We start from the raw sequence: 7,538 nt of genomic DNA, 5'->3' as shown, positions 1-7,538 counted from the left end.
TTTCATTCCACTCTCTTGAGTTGCCTGCATGCCTTAGTCCACTTGGGCATGGTGGAGGTTAGGGTTCATTTTTTAGAGAAATGTATATAATGTTCTTTACTTTCTGTGTTAATAAACCAATGATAGCCAATGGCAACCCTAAACAGACTTTGTAATTACAGTGGAGCCCATTTTCTGATATCGTCTAATAAATTAGTGAAGAAACCTCAATAAATGTTCAGAGTTCATCCATATTCTTTCAGATATTTGTCTCTAAAGCCTCAGGCAATAAACCAATCAAATTTAAATAATTTTTTAAAAAGCCATTCCAGATATTGCTATGTCCTGACATGCTTTTTTTTTTTTTTACCTAAAATGCTCCAGGTGTCCATATCTTGAGAACTGTATATAAGCCAGTCTTTAATAGAAAGTTTCATTTAGGGGGAAAACAGCATAGGGTAGAAGTGGCAATTTTTTTTCTCCACCCAGGTCTCAGTGAAGAGTGAAAACTCACTTAAGTGAAAATGAATGTATCATCTGCAAAGACTTTTTTGAGACATAAATATTTTTATTTTTATTTTTTTTTTGCGGTACGCAGGCTTCTCACTGTTGTGGCCTCTCCCGTTGCGGAGCACAGCCTCCGGACGCACAGGCTCAGCGGCCATGGCTCACGGGACCAGCCGCTCGGAGGCATGTGGGATCCTTCCCGGACCGGGGCACAAACCCGTGTCCCCGGCATCGGCAGGCGGACTCTCAACCACTGCGCTACCAGGGAAGCCCTCATAAATATTTTTATTAACAAGGCATCAAGGAAGTCAATTTACTGATGATTTATGGATGATCATTTCACATATTTAAGTTAAAGAGACATTTATTAAACACCTGCTAGGGCTGAAGCACTATATTCAGTACTTTAGACCTGCCCCAGGAAAGACTATTATTACAGTGAGAAAACAGAAAAAATATGTAAGCATAGAGGAGGGACTCTTAGCATATCCTGGAAGGTTTTAGGATGTTTTTTATATGACCTTTGCCATTAATAAAACCTATCTCAAGTATAAACGTATAATTACTTGTATAAGTTCATTATTTCTAGACTGCAAGGTCCATGAGGATGGTGAAAAAGTCTATTTTTGACAGCTTTACCTCCAGAGTCCAGCATAGTATTTAGCACACAGTAGGTACTCTGTTTGTTAACTAAAATAGCAAGTAATATGAGTTCTGTGTAAGTTGTGATCAAAAGATAAGTTAACATGTCAATCTAAAACTCCCTAACTATCCCTCCCCGCCACCATTTCCCCCAGATAACCATAAGTTCTTTCTCTAAGTCAGTGAGTCTGTTTCTGTTTTGTAAATAAGTTCATTTGTGTCCATTTTTTTTAGATTCTGCATATAAGCGATATCATACAATATTATTTAAAACGGATAACCAACAAGCACCTACTGTATAGCACAGGGAACTCTGCTCAATATTATGTAACAACCTAAATGGGAAAAGAATTTGAAAAAGAATAGATACATGTATATGTATAACTGAATCACTCTGCTGTACACCTGAAACTAGGACAACATTGTTAATCAACTCTACTCCAATACAAAATAAAAAGTTAAAAAAAAAAAGATAAGTTGAATTAGCTGGGCAAAAATGTTTGCTGGGAAGGGCGAAGTTGAAGTGAAAGAAAGATGGGGTAGGATATTTGTGATAAGGCTATGTTACACTGAGTGGAGATCACAAGCCAAGGTATGAAGCCTGATAGGTGTGGGGTGCCACAAGTGATATAGTTCCAAACAGGGCATTCCTGGAGATGGAAGCCTGAAAGTTAACTAGGGTTTATCCAAAACATGATAGGCTATGTTTCCCTTGGTAAGGAGCCAAAATCCATGCCTGAAGGACAAAGACGGCATAAACTTGCACTAGTACTATCACTACCTTCTCAAATAAACCAAACAGGCTTAATTATTTTGTCACTGATCAAAGCACACTTTCATGCTGAGCCAATATGGTCTCTGAACAATGGATTTAAGCCAAAAATAGAAACCTTTTTTGCTGACCCTGTTCAGGACAAAGAGAGGCTGTACAAGTTTTTCACGAGGGAGTAACAGCATCAAATGTGTGGTTTAGCTTACATTTTGTGTAAGGTTGACAAGAGATACTACATGCAGTGAGATAATTTATGAAGTAAATCTAATAATTTATATGAAATATAAATAAAATATTCTATATTAAGGAAAAATGCCATGTGGAGCCTTGTTTTGTAACTGTTAATTTATCCATTGCCATTTTGTCAATTTCCTAACATATTTATTTGTTCAGTTTTTATTATTTCTTCCTTCTCCTTTTTACTCCTTTGTAGTAGAACTTATAGTTTATTTTAATTCCATAAGAAATTGTTTTTACTGTTTATATACTCAGTAAGATTTCAAGGTACTGGACTTCCCCTCTGGAAATTGGGTTAAATATTTTAATATCTACAGTCTTTTATATATGGCTTATTTCTTTAAGTCTTCTGATAGAACATTCTCATACTACATGAGCTGCCCTAGATTAAAACAGAGCTGACTTTGGGTATAACTCATTGATTAGTATTTTCTTATGGAAACAAATAAAATACATCCTTTTAAACAAATTCCCTATGATAATTTTCATTTTACTTGTCTGGAGAGAATGAAATATGTTTATTAATATTACCTTCATTTTTAATTATTTTTCTTTATTAAATATAAATCTGCATATATTCTAAAGAAAGGTTTACTATGTGTTTTAACTCTCAGATATAATTAATTAATTTTATTCCAATGCATTTTTCTTTCAGATAGTTTTGATGAAAGGGAGAGCAACTGCCTGCATACATTATTTTTTTCATTTGCAATGTTTAAAAAATGGAGGTGATAGAAAGATATTGTCTTACAAAAATATATCGCACAGAAAACTAGAACCAAATGCCCAAAGACTGTCAAACAAAAGCTGTAAATCAGAGGTTGAAAGTTTGATTTCACAATTTTCTAATATTTACCACTTCACAATCCATCACGAAGTTGTTGATCTAAAACAACCTAGGATCAGGCATCTAACAGATTGCAGTTTTGTTCACAGTATTTCCATAGCAGTGAGTTTTCATTTTTCTACTTAAAGATTTCCAAATATTCATGCCTAATTATACTAGTACAGTACCATATCATTGATCAAATTTTTTTTCCCATAATCATTTTAATAATAACATCTAAATACTTCAATTTAAGCCTTATTCATTCTTTCCTCAACAAATTTTTCAGTGTCCTTGAATACAATAAGACGCAAATAGTCTGTTTCTTATGACACTTTCACCCACTAACTTTAGCATCATCAATGGATCTTGTATACAATATTTCTTTCTCTGGTATTTGCCTAATGGAAATTTCCTATTTCCATTGTTCCTTCTACATTCTACTTTAAGAAAGACCTGCTCTTCTCCATTATTTTTTTCAATTATTCATTTTTATAAGGAGGATCATGAATATTTATATTAGTCCACAGTTTATCCATAATTTGTATATCCATAATTTATCATAAACTGTTCAAAAATGAATATCGTTATTTATTTTGTTGTTCAAATTGTCCCAGATTTGGCCTTTGAGATCTTCATGTTGGTGCTAGTGTCTTTTTTTATGACTTTACCATATTTTTGAGCACTTCATTAATTAGCATCCTGATGTTCTAGGCTTACCCTGTAATTCACCTAACCTCACAAGATTTTTCCAAGGAGCCCTGATTTTTTTAATTGGAAAATAGTATTTAGAAAGCAAGGTTTGGATGGTAGTTGTGCTCACTGCCACTAGATACTGTTCCTACATACGAACATGGATATCTATATATTTCTATGTCTACCCATTTGTGTGAGTGTGTGTGTGTGTGTGTGTGTGTGTAATCACATTGATAACTCTCGTTCCAATCTATCACTACAGGGATCACTCTAGGCTTCCTCCTTTCCTTATTTGTAATTGTTTTCTCTAATAGTGTGAAACCTGACTGTTATCCACAATATTTTTACTTACTGTAGTGACACACGTAAGTAAAAATGAAGATGATTCAGAATCACAAATTCTCCTGTAAGAAACAAATTTATTAACTAGAGTTAATAATCAACTATAGGGCTTCCCTGATGGCGCAGTGGTTGAGAGTCCGCCTGCCGATGCAGGGGACACGGGTTCGTGCCCCGGTCTGGGAAGATCCCACATGCCGCCGTGGAGCGGCTGGGCCTGTGAGCCATGGCCATTGAGCCTGTGCGTCCAGAGCCTGTGCTCTGCAACGGGAGAGGCCACATCAGTGAGAGGCCCACATACCACAAAATAATAATAATAATCAACTATATTTCAACAAAAAATTTTTGAAAAGAAGATTAATATGGAGTAAGACCAAAAATTTGTCAAACCACTGACAGAATGAATTAGTACTCAGTTACAAAATATGTCAATTATGTCTTCAAATTAATGATTCCTAATAGTATTTTTAATTTAAATAAATATGTGAAGCAAAGGACTTTGAGCCTGTGATTACTTACACATCCTACTCATCTTTAAGAATTTAGCTGAAAAAAATTGGGATGAAAAAACAATAGAGAGATAAATAAATGTAGACACAGGCATACATCATTTTCTTGTGCTTTGCTTCATTGTGTTTTGCAGATATTGCTTTTTTTACAAATTGAAGCTTTGTGGCAACCCTGTGTCGAGCAGGTCAATTGGCACCATTTCTCCAACAGCATGTGCTGACTGCAAGTCTCTTACATTTTGGTAATTATCATAATATTTCAAACATTTTCGTTATTATTACTTTTGTTATGGTGAGCAGTGATCAGTGAGCTTTGATGATACTATTACAATTGTTTTGGGGCACCACCAATCACACCTATATAAAATGGCAAACAATCAACAAATGTTGTGTGTGTTCTGATTGCTCCACCAACAGGCAGTTCCCCCATCCCTCTCCCTCTCCTCAGGCCTCCCTATTCCCTGGGACACAATATTGAAATTAGGCCAATTAATAACCCTACAAATGTTTCCAAATATTCAAGTGAAAGCAAGAGTCACACATCTCTCACTTTAAATCCAAAGCTAGTACTGATTAAGCTTGGTGAGGAAGGCATGTCAAAAGCTGAGATAGCTGCATCAGCTGGAAGCACTGCTTGGAAGGCAGAAGCTTACATGGCTCTCTACAGCAGGGCACCGAGACCACCAGGAGCACGTGAGGAAGAAGAAAAAATGTCTTCTGTCCTCTACTCTGTATCCTGTGTAGAAGGCTCCTGATCATTCTCTCACAGCATTTATGTTCTTCTTCACATACCTGGAGAACTCTATTCTTCGTTCACTTTGCTTTCCTAATAGTTCCTCTAGTGATCACTTTGACCATTTTCTCTTCATTTGTCCTCCTCGAGGACCTCGTTGTAATTATCTTGGGGGCAGGGCTGCTCTATGAAATATACTGTGGGAGAACTTTCTATGCCAGAATGCCTGTTCAGAAAATCCTTGAAAAATTCTTGGAAGTCAGTCCCAGCCATCTCTGTTTCCGTGTAATTAACAGTGCATTTATTGCTGTTGCCATTTTGGCTGTGGACTTCCCACTTTTTTCCAGAAGATTTGCCAAAACTGAGCTCTATGGGATAGGAGCAATGGATTTTGGAATAGGAGGCTTTATTTTAGGGACTGCAATGGTTTGTCCCAAGGTTAGGAGAAAATATACAAAAGGGTCCAGACTTTGTTATCTTACAAAGTCATTGTACTCTGTTTGGCCATTACTTTTCCTAGGAATGGGACGATTAGTCATTATAAAATCCATAGGCTATCAGGAACATTTAACTGAGTATGGAGTTTACTGGAACTTTTTCTTTACCTTAATAGTTGTGAAATTGATAATGTTAATGCTATTGATTATTTTTTCCCTAAATAAATCCTGGATTGTGGCCATCAGCATTACTGTATTATACCAGCTAGCCTTTGACTTTACCCCACTGAAACAGTTAATTTTATATAGCACTGATGGCCGTGGCACAAGGGTTGGTTTATTAAATGCCAACCGAGAAGGAATAATTTCTACCTTGGGGTACATGGCAATACACATGGCTGGTGTTCAAACAGAGTCATACCTGCTTAGAAAAAGATCACACATCAAAGACTGGATAAAAGTAGCATATTGGATTCTACTGACAGCCACTGGCCTCTTCATATCTCTTTACATAGTTTAGGTAAATGTAGAAGTAGCATCTGGAAGAAAGGCCTATTTAGCCTTTTGTATTCGGATAGTTGCTTCTTGCCTGATCCTTCTTAGTAGTTTATTACTGGGTGATATAATTTTGAGTTTTGCCAAATTTCTAATTTAAGGGGCAGCAGTACCATGTTCTTAGAAACTTATCCAGTCACCTACTGCAAATAAAAAGCATTCAGAATCTCTAGTCTCTGAAGCTGAAAGAAAGGAACCCATTCTTTGTTAAATCACAGCAATGAACAGAAACCAGTTAATTTTCTTCTTGCAGTCAAATGTAACAACTGCCCTAGTCAACCTGTTGGTAGATACATTACACAGCAGTACCTTGTGGGCCTTATTTGTGCTCAATCTCTACAGGTTTACCAACTGCTTAATTATATATGTGCTACACTTGTAAGATAAGACAATAAAATTTTGGTGATCAATACGGGTAGTATATGCTTTGAGCAATATTATATTTTTTTCTGTCTAAACGTATACTTTTATTATTTTTTTGAATTTTTGAATTTTATTTTATTTTTTTATACAGCAGGTTCTTACTAATAAAAACCTAACTGAGAAATATTATTTTAATGAGGAAGAATAAATATAAAATATGAAGAAAATGGGTTTTCGGCAACCCAGGGTTAACTGTATTTCATTATAAAATTAAGTTTCACTCCTACTCTAACAGTAGTGATGCTTAATATTTTAAATGTATCTCAACACTATGTAAACCAAACCAATACCAAAGAAACATAGCCTTGTGACTTGTTAGAATATTTATAAATTCCAGTATATTTTTCTTTTTTAAAAAAATTTTTGTGGAACTCTAGTTGATTTACAATGTTGTGTTGGTTTCAGGTGTGCAGCAAAGAATCAGTTATACATATACATATATCCACTCTTTAAATTTCAGTATTTTAAAGAAACTGTTGTGTTTACAGTTGCACCACTGGAAGACTGGAGGGTGGGGAGGAGGATTTTTACTTTCCATCTTATATCATGTATTATCATTCTGTATTTTTTATTGTATGTATTTTATAATATTTACATTAAAATATCTCAGTTGTGGAATTGTCACACACACAAAAAAAAGCCGAGATAGGCTGAAAGTTAGGACACTTGTACCAGTCAGCCAAGTTGTTGATGCAAAGGAAAAGTTCTTGAAGGAAATTAAAACTGCTACTCCAGTGAAAATACAAATGAGAAGAAAGTGAAACAGCCTTATTGCTGATATGTAGAAAGTTTTAGTGTTCTGGATAGAAGATCAAACCAGCCACAACATTCCCTTAAGCCAAAACCTAGTCCAGAGCAAGGTCCTAACTCTCTTCAATTCTAT

General features: G+C 35.5%; 1 pseudogene across 1 annotated transcript; it reads left to right on the top strand.

The window, feature by feature from the left end:
* The first annotated feature begins 5,240 nt into the window (after positions 1-5,240).
* Positions 5,241-6,918, top strand: LOC309959507 (phosphatidylinositol-glycan biosynthesis class W protein-like; annotated as a pseudogene). Its single transcript has one exon. The product of its transcript is annotated as a phosphatidylinositol-glycan biosynthesis class W protein-like (transcript).
* The last annotated feature ends 620 nt before the right edge of the window (positions 6,919-7,538 follow it).

The sequence above is a fragment of the Leucopleurus acutus genome, assembly GCF_964270905.1.
Source record: "Leucopleurus acutus genome assembly, chromosome: 3".
Taxonomy (NCBI): Eukaryota; Metazoa; Chordata; class Mammalia; order Artiodactyla; family Delphinidae; genus Leucopleurus; species Leucopleurus acutus.
The sequence above is the reverse complement of the archived record's forward strand: the minus strand, read 5'-3'. Positions and strand labels throughout refer to the sequence as shown.